The sequence below is a fragment of the Pseudophryne corroboree genome, chromosome 12 (genome assembly GCF_028390025.1).
Source record: "Pseudophryne corroboree isolate aPseCor3 chromosome 12, aPseCor3.hap2, whole genome shotgun sequence".
Classification (NCBI taxonomy): Eukaryota; Metazoa; Chordata; class Amphibia; order Anura; family Myobatrachidae; genus Pseudophryne; species Pseudophryne corroboree.
Genome location: NC_086455.1, coordinates 94,484,892 through 94,498,427, shown reverse-complemented (window position 1 = coordinate 94,498,427; position 13,536 = coordinate 94,484,892).

Below are 13,536 nucleotides of genomic sequence, written 5' to 3'. Positions count from 1 at the left end.
AGCAGCGGATCAGACATTATGATTATTTACAATTATGGCAACAGGAAGGTGAAATACAGAGAGGATTGGCTCAAGCGGCTGGTTCAAACCCTATCACCACCATACATGACAGGAGAGAAAGTGGTTACAGAGAATGGCACACTGGCGTATGATAAACATGCACTTAGTAAATGTATAGATGTTAAGAATAATGTAACTAAGATTGTTGATGCTAATACTAACCCGTGCAAGCTGTACCCTGTTTTAAACTTTCCCCAGGATTGCGACCAAGAGGATGAGCCCACCACAATATCGGCACTCTCTCTAGCAGCCACCATACAAGAGACTACAGTGGGCACGGCCCAACCAGTAAGAGTAGTATCAAAGGCCCCTAGTGGAGGGACAGGTGAGGTCGTATCAACTGGTAAGTACGGCACTGTACACTATGCAGAAACCATTACACCACATGTTGTAGAATCTACTCAGAATTACGTTATTGAGCTTAACCCTGTAAGGGTAATTGCGGTCCCAAATGGGAAAACTGACGCTTCGGGAGCCACTCCCGTCAGGAACATCGCCATGCACTGCCCTTTTTCCCGAACAGAATTAAGATCAATGATGTCTGAATTCCCTGATCCTAGGAAAGATCTAGTTGCAAGCCAGAGATACATTAGAGAGCTAGGTAATTCTGCAGAGCCCAATAACAAAGATTGGCGGACGTTGCTGAGGGCATGTTTACCCCCCAATGTAGACTCAGCGAGATTTATAGCTGACTGTAAATTAGATGAAGAGGTACCCCTTACGGATGAGTACAATCAAGATAATGTAAAAAGAATCAATTTGCAGCTAGGAGTATATTTCCCTACTGTTGTCAAGTGGAGCAAAATTTTCTCCATCAAGCAAAAAGAGGGAGAAATAGCTGCTGATTATTTTCATCGGGCACTGCAGGAAATGGCTAAGTATACAGGGATAGAAGACATCAAAACAAATGTAAATCATAGAGAAGTAGCAGTTTCTGTATTAATGGATGGTTTAAAGGAAGTATTGAGGACGAGGGTACAGACCACCCAACCATGTTGGCGAGGTCTGTCAGTGGCTACTTTGAGAGAGGCCGCTATTGATCATGATCGGAACATCACCAGACACGGAGTCACAGAGTGATAAGCTGATGGCCGTAAGTATACAGGCCCTTACCACAAGGCCACCTCAGCATAAGTCTCAGACCCCTGTGGGTAAGTCAAAGGTGGTAACTTGTTATTACTGTAATAAAGAGGGACATTTTGCACGAGACTGCAGATTGAAAAATGCACAAAAATCATATCAACCCCCTAGACAACGACATGACACACGGAATTGGGATCAAGGACCGCAGAGACGGAGTTATGAGCCACACGCAGGGGAAACAAGAAGGTATCCCCCAAGAAGAGACTGGCAAGTCTCTGACAATTCCCATTTACCCCCTTCACAGGTAATAGCTGCCAGTGCGATGCAGGGAGGTCACCACACACCATAGGGGTGGGGCCACACCTGTAATCTGCAGCCAGTAAAATTGATTGCGAGCCTTGGAAGTGAACCCGAGGTCACAATTGATGTAGCTGGTAGATCTCTACCTTTCCTTGTAGATACGGGGGCGGCCAAGTCAGTGATAAATTCGACCGTGGGCATGAGAACCACTGGTAAAACAATTCCAGCCATGGGAGTAACAGGAGTAGTACAACACTATCCGTTAAGCAAACCTGCAGAGATTACGATAGGGCCTTTGCATACCAAGCATTCTTTTCTGCTTGCTGCATCGGCTCTGACTAATCTCCTTGGGAGAGATTTACTGTGCAAAATGGGATGTGTTATATATTGTACTCCTGAAGGTGTGTTCTTGGACATACCTGAGAACCACGCTCAGGAAGTGCAGGATATATTAGACACCCCACAAAGATTAATGTCACACACTGTTGTTGTAAATAGGTGTCCGTCCGAGGTAGAGGAAATTATTTACCAGATACCGGAATCACTTTGGACCAAGGATGGACAAGACACTGGATTAATGGCAAATGTATCCCCAGTAGTTCTACAAGTAAAAGATGGTAGGATAGCTCCAAAAATCCCACAATACCCTCTGAAGCCAGAGGTGGAGTTAGGAGTTTACCCTGTAATAGAGCGCTTGCTACAACAGGGCATTCTGGTAAGGACGTCCAGCACTGCCAATAGTCCCATCTTCCCTTATAAAAAGAGTGGGGGGAGGGGTTATAGACTAGTGCAGGATCTAAGGGGGATCAACAAAATAGTTGAGAGTCAATTCCCCGTAGTGCCAAATCCAGCTGTCATCCTTATGCAAATCCCTCCCACTGCCAAATTTTTCACTGTGATTGACCTCTGCTCCGCCTTCTTCTTGGTACCTCTGCACCCTGACAGTCAATACTTATTCGCATTCACATACAGAGGAGTTCAGTACACCTGGACTCGTTTACCACAAGGTTTCATTGACAGTCCAAGTATTTTCTCACAGGCCTTGCATGATTGTTTACAGTCTTTTCAACCTGAGAGCGGATCAATATTAATACAATACGTAGATGACCTACTGCTATGTTCGGATTCGCTCGAATCGTCCCTGAGAGATACGAAACAACTCCTGTTTCATCTTTCAGACACAGGACACAAGGTTTCCAAAGATAAGTTACAATTATGCCAGATGAAGGTAAAATACTTGGGACACTGTCTGACACAAGGACTGAGACACCTCACCACTGATAGAATTCAAGCAATTCGTGACATGACTCTGCCACAAACCCAGCGACAGATTAGAACGTTTCTAGGAATGTGTGGGTATTGCCGTAACTGGATCCCAGGGTTTTCCATACTAGCCCAACCTTTGCAGGAGATGGTCTCATCAAACAAACCAGATCGGATTTCGCACACAGACGAGTCTGAGATGGCATTTGAAAGACTTAAACAGTGCCTAATGCAGGCACCAGCATTAGGTATGCCAGATTATGGGAAACCCTTTGAGCTGTACGAAACAGAGAATGCTGGGTGTGCGGCAGGTGTTTTAACCCAGAAGCATGGTGATGCCAGCAGGCCGGTAGCCTACTATAGCGCCCAGCTAGACACGGTAGCGCGATCCCTCCCCACATGCTTGCAAAGTGTTGCAGCGATAGCATTGCTAGTAAGTAAAAGCGAAGATGTAGTGCTAGGACACAACCTCACAATTCATACACCACATGCAGTGTCAGCCTTACTGAATTCAGCCCAAACCAGACATGTCTCATCTGCATGGTTTACAAGGTGGGAATTAATGGCCCCGGTAAACATCACCATAAGGAGATGCAGCGCACTAAATCCTGCAACATATCTCCCAGGTGTGCCTGGACAGGCACAAAGGGTGGAGGATGAGAGTGATGGGGAAGGAGGATTTAGTGGAGACACGGACACGCATGATTGTATGGAATATTTGACCCAAAATTTCACGGCAAGGCCTGACATCAGTGACAACCCACTGGAAGATGTAGATTTTACTTTCTACACTGACGGTAGTTGTCACAGACAGACGGACTCGGGAGACTTGTTTACTGGATACGCAGTCGTAGATGACCAAGGTATCATAGAAGCGGAACCCCTAGGCCCACCACACTCAGCACAAGTTGCTGAGCTGGTTGCCCTAACCAGAGCATGCGAATTGGCTAAAGGCAAGCCAGCCAATATCTACATGGATTCTAGGTACGCCTTCGGAGTAGTCCATGATTTCGGGGCCCTATGGCGCCTCAGAAATTTCATGACGGCAGCTGGCACACCCGTAGCGCATGCATTCTACATCAAAAGACTTCTAACAGCGATACAGGAACCCGACAGAGTGGCTGTTATCAAGTGTAAAGCTCACACATATAGCCAAGACCCGATATCACTTGGTAACAGCCGAGCAGACGAAGCCGCTAAATCAGCAGCCAGTACCCCCATACAGATAGACATCACACAAATGATGGTATTCAATACTGTCAACACACAGAAATTGTGTGAAATGCAAAATTTGTGTTCACCACAAGAAAAGGCAGTCTGGAGGTCAAAAGGATATGGCCAGGAGTCCTCAGGACTCTGGACAGATGGACAGGGTAAGCCGGTGGCACCCAGAGCATACCTCCCAAGTCTAGCGGAAGCGGCACACGGGCTGACTCATCTAGGCAAAGAAGGAATGTGTAAGTTGGTAAGAGCTTATTGGTGCGCCCCAGGATTTTCTTCCCATGCGGGTAAAAGAGCGATGACATGTCACACCTGCTTGAGAAAGAATATTGGAAAGGCAATACCAACAGAGCCATCCCATATCCCGCCTACAGATGGTCCTTTCCAGGTAATACAAATTGATTTCATACAATTGCCACCTTGTAGAAATTTAAAATATGTATTGGTTTGTATTGACGTGTTCTCAAATTGGGTTGAAGCATTTCCCGCGGCCACAAATACCGCTGTGTTTACTGCAAAGAAAATTGTGCAGGAATTTGTGTGCAGGTATGGTATCCCTAGAATCATTGAAAGTGATAGGGGTACCCATTTTACAGGTGAAGTTTTTCAAGCAATGTGTAAGTTAATGGGAATTAATAGTAAGCTGCACACTCCGTACCGCCCCCAGGCGAGTGCGAAAGTGGAAAGAGTAAACAGCACTATTAAAAACAAATTAAGCAAGGTGATGGCTGAAACAGGATTGTTGTGGCCGGAAGCTTTGCCAATTGTATTGTATAGCATCAGAACCACTCCCAGGTCCCCTCTTAATCTGTCTCCTTTTGAAATTCTGTTTGGTCGACAACCCCATGTTATGATTAACCCCCAGGATGATTTGAAATGTAACAATGAAGTAACTGTAAAGTATTTGGTTAAGATGAGTAAGCAATTGAGGAATCAGAATGATAATCTAAAATTGGTAATTCCTGATCTGCCAGACAGTAATTGTCATGACATTGAACCTGGGGATTATGTAATGATACGGAATTTTCTACGCTCAGGTTGCCTTATTGACAGATGGGAAGGACCATATCAAGTCTTATTAACCAGCACAACAGCATTGAAGGTTGCCGAGAGGGAGACTTGGGTCCACTCGTCTCATTGTAAAAAGGTCGCTGACCCAGAGAGGTCACGTGATAAGGAACAGACGGTAGAGGTTGTATCACTGGAGTGTCTGTTCCGGGAAGGTGGAGACGACACCTGAGCGCTGAGAATAATAAGACCGGAGGCGGTTGTCGAGCCAGATTTCTTTTTCCCTTTTGTTATTTTCTCCAGTTACCATCACCCTCCAATTTTCCTTCCCCCTTCTTATTTTTCTCCTTTCCCTCCTCTAAGATGGACTTGCCCCAAGAGACTGTGTTCCGGATTTTCCTGTTGACCCTATTGTTGACCAGAGCAGTCTGTTTCGGTGAGAGTACCATAGAGGTCGAGAAAGGATCTGGAATGGGTTCTGATGACCAGGATGGAGGCGTAGATTTCCAAGAGCAACACAATCACCGAGTAAAGGCGAGTATCAGAAAACAATCTGGTAACATTGACAATAGAAGGAATTGTGAAGGATTGTTAGCTGAAGAGAACTGCATCTGTAGGCATTGTGACAATATAGTTGAGGATGGGTGCATCAAGAAATGTCAGTCCAGTTTTAATATCCACATGGACCGGCATCCATTGAGTGACTATCACTCCTTAGTGGGTAAAGTGTTAAACCAGACAGACTGTTGGGTGTGCACTCAAGTATCTCAAGGTCATAGCAAATCAGGATTAGTACCATTTCCTTTAACGACAGGAGAGGTACTTGAGTTAAGTGGTGGGAGGCCGGTGGACAAGAGGTTTAATATCTCTAGTCCTCCTAGTTTGAAGCTCCACCAATATCATGTGGATAGGTCCTTAGTATGCTTTAACATTTCCAATCCCCGAAAGCTGGGAAATTGGGAAGTGTCATGGAGTAATCAAACCATGACCTTTTCACATAGAGCCGACAAAATGCCAATAGATACAGAGCTTATACGCCACATAGTCAACAGTGGAAAATATTTCCGGTATAGGTACACTCTAGGAAGTAGGACCATGCGAGTTGGAGAAGAATCATTAGGATACAGTGCACATGTCATACAGCCTGATACGTGTACTAGACAGATGGGAGAGTTAGGGTTAGGAGTTTTCACATGGAAAATTTGTAACATGGTTATGTCATACTCCGTCCCATATGTTCTCCCCGATGATGCATATTTCATATGCAGGAGAAAGGCGTATAAGTGGCTTGCCCCAAACTCAGAGGGATTGTGTTACATTGGAAAAGTACTGCCTGAAGTAATGACTGTATCCCATAACAATATGAAAAACATTCACCGCGGTGCCCAAGCTCCTTATACTCAAACTCATTACGAGCACATCGTTAAACGGCACCTGATAGAGAGAACAGAGCATCCGGCCTCTGATCTGATCCATGAATCCACCGGGATTCAATTCCTACTCGCGTTAGATGTCACTCGTACCGCCAGAGGAGTGATAAACTTTAGCTATATAAATGCACTTGCGAACCTGATAAACAATATCACTGAACTGTATGACGACACGTTCAGGTATACTGGGAGAGAGCTACAAGCCTACAAAACAGAGCTGGTTCAGCATAGGATGATTCTCAATTATCTCACAGCAGTGATGTGTCACCCTAGCAACTCAATATGGTGTAAAGTGCTGCACGTATATTACAAACAGCACTGAGGACCCGGCCGAGATCATAGACCAAAAGATGGATGACATTTTGCAATTAAAGTGGGAGTTCCAAAGGAAACACAATCTCACACTTGCTGCTGTGGGTAATGAGCTGACCAGTTGGGTGTCATGGTTGAACCCACGAAATTGGTTCTCTGGGTTAGGAGAATGGGCCCAAGGCATTATCATGGATGTAGGGAAATTTCTCTTGTGTATCCTGGGAGTCGTCATATTGGTCGGTCTGATATTTAGATGCGTTCGGACTTTAATGAAGTGTAAACGTAGTACCAGAGTGATGAGTCTGAGGAGCGAGGACACTGTAATACCAATTGGTTTAATTTACGACCCAACGATTGAGACAATGTTGTGATGAAAATGTGATTCCATGGTCCGTTTCTTTCACCCGTTTCTCCTTTGTTTTCCTCCAAGGTATAAGGACATCCACTTGGAAGAAGAATTTGACAACCTCTTTTATACAGACCATTGATGAACTGTGTCACAGACACCCAATACTTTTAGTGACTTTAACTATCTACTGGAAACCCAATACTTTAGAGACTGTAATTTTATGGACACTGAAAAAGCTTTTGTTCACCACTTACAGCAAAAGCACCGCGAGACATCAGACAACATGTACATCAGACAAGACATCAGACAAGACCTCAATCGGCGACTGTCTATTAAAACTCACATAGTATATGACTGCATTTATAACGATTGTTTCTTATCTTCATCTCTACAACCTCCAGGAAGTATCACACATAGTCGACAGGTAACATTCACATACTAGCATCCACATATATTTCCCCCCTCATGTATCATCAACTAAATGTGCTCCCCCATTTGTTGTAACCAAAAGCCGAAAAGAGCTTGGTAGAGTTTGACAGCCCATCCACAGACCCTTAATACGGGATAAGAAGGATTCAATGTATACTTTGCAATACCTCAAAGCTTATTTAAAACATATACGGCACGATGATACATGCCCCTCAGACATGGATTCATACACACATGCTTCTACTATCTCACTAGGTCATATCCTTCCCACCTTCTCCTCTCCTCCCTTACCCAATCATAAAAAGGTATTTACATGATGACATATATTTTTCTGTTTTGTTTAGGAAGTGGCAGTTATTGGTGACTGCCAAAGGGTGGACTGTCAAAGTCGAAAAATATCGTTATTCTCATTGCCTTGTACTAACCCCAATGCACGTGCCCGCTGCTCGTGCACGGACTCCACCGTACGCACGCATCCCCCCCAGGTTGCGTAGGGGACGCTCCGGCGTCGCCTGCGCACCGAGATGTGTATTTACGGCGGTGTTTGTGTGCGACTAACGAGCGACTCGATCGCTACATATTTAACAAATATAATGTATTTTGTAGGCAATATTCCCTTTTATAATATCTGTAAGTATGATTAGTGTAACTGGTTCATGGACAAAGGAATTCCTCTTTACATGATATGAAGGGTCAGACAGGGTCTGAGCGGTGGTGTTTAGTACCTAACCGAAGAGTATTTTATTAGAAACATTCCTGTGTTGGTTAGGTAGAGATTAATCGCTTCTGCGTATAGTTATGTCTATAAGTAGTTTATGGACATTTACTGTATTTGCGGTTCATTATCCATGAGGCGGGAATCCTGAGAATCCCTCCCATCTGAGCAGTTTGAAATAGTCACAACCCACCCGTTCAAACCAACCTATGACCTTTGGTTATAATGCGAAGACAGATTCCTGTGTCCAATGAACACTAAGATTGTAGGGCCCTTTGTAGCGTACTGTACTTTGTGTATATAAGGCAGCCAGCCTGGGCCAGCTCTCTCACTACTCTCCACAAGGTTTTCATCACTGATTAACTGAGAGCTGGATATCCAGGACTGCGCTCGCGATCATTCCCACGTGTGTAAGTTTCTCTGTGACCATCTTATTCTCTGTCTGTATTTGCCATACTCTCTCTCTCTCACTGTTATTGTTTAGGATTAAGACGCTATTGTATATTTATGTCTAGTTATTCTGTTTAGGTGTTTTATGTTAGTGCTGTAGTGTATAAGCTGTTAACTGTATTTTTCCTTTTTACATAGCTAAATATCGTTAGTAAAGGTGTTGGAACCTCAGCAAGGTGTCTGTGTTTCTCTAGCTAGTATAAAGGGTTTCTGAGCGTCTCAGTCGCTCAAACAGCTTTCACATCATAGAGGGTAATCAGCGTTATATTGTGTTAACATTACAAGACTAAGGTTTACAGTATAAGTATATCCCTTCAGTATGTTGCATACAAGGTTTACTGTGTGTCATCCTGTGAGCGTCTGCGCCGCTCGTGTTCCTCTCGTGGGCACAGCGTCCGCTACGCTAGTAACGTAGCATTACGGTACTCGGGCCGCCTATAGCGTGCTCGATACCCAGCGTAAGCTGTGAGCGAACGTGCCGCTCGTGCATCTCGACCACGGCCCAGCGTCTGCTACGCTAGGTGCGTATCCTTACGGTACCCCATACGCCAATTGCGTACTGAATCTCTTACCAGTGTATAGTGAACGTTATAAGATAAATAATTAGCTTTATCAAATGTCTCCAGCTTCTTCTGCAAAAGCCTGATGAGGGGAATGACCTGACTCAGGCTGGCAGTGTCTGAACTGACTTCACGTGCGGCAAGTTCAAAGGGTTGCAGAACCTTGCACAACGTTGAAATCATTCTCCACTGCGCTTGAGACAGGTGCATTCCACCTCCTTTGCCTATATCGTGGCCAGATGTATAGGCTTGAATGGCCTTTTGCTGCTCCTCCATCCTCTGAAGCATATAGAGGGTTGAATTCCACCTCGTTACCACCTCTTGCTTCAGATGATGGCAGGGCAGGTTCAGGTATTTTTGGTGGTGCTCCAGTTTTCTGTATGCGGTGCCTGAACGCTGAAAGTGGCCCGCTATTCTTCGGGCCACCGACAGCATCTCTTGCACGCCCCTGTCGTTTTTTAAATAATTCTGCACCACCAAATTCAAGGTATCCAAGAGTCCAATTGGGGTAAGCCATTCTGCAATGATCTTCCTCTGTTGCCGTAAGAGGTTTTCAGCTGTGTGCCTATTCTGGAAAGCTGTGATACAAAGCGTAGCCTGCCTAGGAATGAGCTGGCGTTTGTGAGATGCTGCTACTGGTGCGGCCGCTGCTGTTCTTGCAGCGGGAGGCAATACATCTACCCAGTAGGCTGTCACAGTCATATAGTCCTGAGTCTGCCCTGCTCCACTTGTCCACATGTCCGTGGTTAAGTGGACATTGGGTACAACTGCTTTTTTTAGGACACTGGTGAGTCTTTTTCTGAGGTCTGTGTACATTTTCGGTATCGCCTACCTAGAGAAATGGAACCTAGATGGTATTTGGTACCGGGGACACAGTACCTCAATCAAGTCTATAGTTGGCTCTGAATTAACGATGGATACCGGAACCACATTTCTCACCGCCCAGGCTGCCAAGGCCTCAGTTATCCGCTTTGCAGCAGGATGACTGCTGTGATATTTCATCTTCCTCGCAAAGGACTGTTGTACAGTCAATTGCTTACTGGAAGTAGTACAAGTGGTCTTCCGACTTCTCCTCTGGGATGACGATCGACTCCCAGCAGCAACAACAGCAGCGCCAGCAGCAGTAGGCGTTACACTCAAGGATGCATCGGAGGAATCCCAGGCAGGAGAGGACTCGTCAGACTTGCCAGTGACATGGCCTGCAGGATTATTGGCTTTCCTGGGTAAGGAGGAAATTGACACTGAGGGAGTTGGTGGTGTGGTTTGCAGGAGCTTGGTTAAAAGAGGAAGGGATTTAGTGGTCAGTGGACTGCTTCCACTGTCACCCAAAGTTTTTGAACTTGTCACTGACTTATGATGAATGCGCTGCAGGTGACGTATAAGGGAGGATGTTCCGAGGTGGTTAACGTCCTTACCCCTACTTATTACAGCTTGACAAAGGCAAGACACGGCTTGACACCTGTTGTCCGCATTTGTGTTGAAATAATTCCACACCGAAGAGCTGATTTTTTTTTTGTATTTTGACCAGTCATGTCAATGGCCATATTCCTCCCACGGACAACAGGTGTCTCCCTGGGTGCCTGACTTAAACAAACCACCTCACCATCAGAATCCTCCTTGTCAATTTCCTCCCCAGCGCCAGCAACACCCATATCCTCATCCTGGTGTACTTCAACACTGACATCTTCAATTTGACTATCAGGAACTGGACTGCGGGTGCTCCTTCCAGCACTTGCAGGGGGCGTGCAAATGGTGTAAGGCGCAAGCTGTTCCCGTCCAGTGTTGGGAAGGTCAGGCATCGCAACCGACACAATTGGACTCTCCTTGGGGATTTGTGATTTCGAAGAACGCACAGTTCTTTGCTGTGCTTTTGCCAGTTTAAGTCTTTTCTTTTTTCTAGCGAGAGGATGAGTGCTTCCATCCTCATGTGAAGCTGAACCACTAGCCATGAACATAGGCCAGGGCCTCAGCCGTTCCTTGTCACTCCGTGTCGTAAATGGCATATTGGCAAGTTTACGCTTCTCCTCAGATGCTTTTAATTTAGATTTTTGGGTAATTTTACTGAACTTTTGTGTTTTGGATTTTACATGCTCTGTACTATGACATTGGGCATCGGCCTTGGCAGACAACGTTGATGGCATTTCATCATCTCGGCCATGACTAGTGGCAGCAGCTTCAGCACGAGGTGGAAGTGGATCTTGATCTTTCCCTATTTTTTTAACCTCCACATTTTTGTTCTCCATATTTTAATGTGTGGAATTATATGCCAGTATCAATAGCAATGGCCTACTACTATATATACTGCGCACAACTAAAAGGCACCACAGGTATACAATGTAGATGGATGGATAGTATACTTAATGGATGACAAGTGACGACACAGAGGTAGGTACAGCAGTGGCCTACCGTACTGCTATATACAGTATACTGGACCTGGTGGACACTGTCAGGAAACTTCTAAACTAGTCTAAAAAAAAAGCACCACAGGTATACAATGTAGATGGATGGATAGTGTACTTAATGGATGATGAGTGACGACACAGAGGTAGGTACAGCAGTGGCCTACCGTACTACTATATATAGTATACTGGACCTGGTGGACACTGTCAGCACACTGCTAAACTAGTCTAAAAAAAAGGCACCACAGGTATACGATGTAGATGGATGGATAGTATACTTAATGGATGACGAGTGACGACACAGAGGTAGGTACAGCAGTGGCCTACCGTACTGCTATATACAGTATACTGGACCTGGTGGACACTGTCAGCAAACTGCTAAACTAGTCTAAAAAAAAGGCACCACAGGTATACAATGTAGATGGATGGATAGTATACTTAATGGATGACGTGTGACGACACAGAGGAATGTACAGCAGTGGCCTACCGTACTGCTATATACAGTATACTGGACCTGGTGGACACTGTCAGCAAACTGCTAAACTAGTCTAAAAAAAAGGTACCACAGGTATACAATGTAGATGGATGGATAGTATACTTAATGGATGACGAGTGACGACACAGAGGTAGGTACAGCAGTGGCCTACCGTACTGCTATATACAGTATACTGGACCTGGTGGACACTGTCAGCAAACTGCTAAACTAGTTTAAAAAAAAGGCACCACAGGTATACAATGTAGATGGATGGATAGTATACTTAATGGATGACGAGTGACGACACAGAGGTAGGTACAGCAGTGGCCTACCGTACTGCTATATACAGTATACTGGACATGGTGGACACTGTCAGCAAACTGCTAAACTAGTCTAAAAAAAAGGCACCACAGGTATACAATGTAGATGGATGGATAGTATACTTAATGGATGACGAGTGACGACACAGAGGTAGGTACAGCAGTGGCCTACCGTACTGCTATATACAGTATAATGGACCTGGTGGACACTGTCAGCAAACTGCTAAACTAGTCTAAAAAAAAGGCACCACAGGTATACAATGTATATGGATGGATAGTGTACTTAATGGATGATGAGTGACGACACAGAGCTAGGTACAGCAGTGGCCTACCGTACTACTATATACAGTTAGTGGACCTGGTGGACACTGTCAGCAAACATCAAATCTAGTCTAAAAAAAAGGCACCACAGGTATACAATGTAGATGGATGGATAGTATACTTAATGGATGACGAGTGACGACACAGAGGTAGGTACAGCAGTGGCCTACCATACTGCTATATATAGTATACTGGACCTGGTGGACACTGTCAGCAAACTGCTAAACTAGTCTAAAAAAAAAGGCACCACAGGTATACAATGTAGGTGGATAGTATACTTAATGGATGACGAGTGACGACACAGAGGTAGGTACAGCAGTGGCCTACCGTACTGCTATATACAGTATACTGGACCTGGTGGACACTGTCAGCAAACTGCTAAGCTAGTCTAAAAAAAAGGCACCACAGGTATACAATGTAGATGGATGGATAGTATACTTAATGGATGACGTGACGACACAGAGGTAGGTACAGCAGTGGCCTACCGTACTGCTATATATAGTTTACTGGACCTGGTGGACACTGTCAGCAAACTGCTAAACTAGTCTAAAAAAAAGGCACCACAGGTATACAATGTAGGTGGATAGTATACTTAATGGGTGACGAGTGACGACACAGAGGTAGGTACAGCAGTGGCCTACCGTACTGCTATATACAGTATAATGGACCTGGTGGACACTGTCAGCAAACTGCTAAACTAGTCTAAAAAAAAGGCACTACAGGTATACAATGTAGTTGGATGGATAGTATACTTAATGGATGACGAGTGACGACACAGAGGTAGGTACAGCAGTGGCCTACCGTACTGCTATATACAGTATACTGGACCTGGTGGACACTG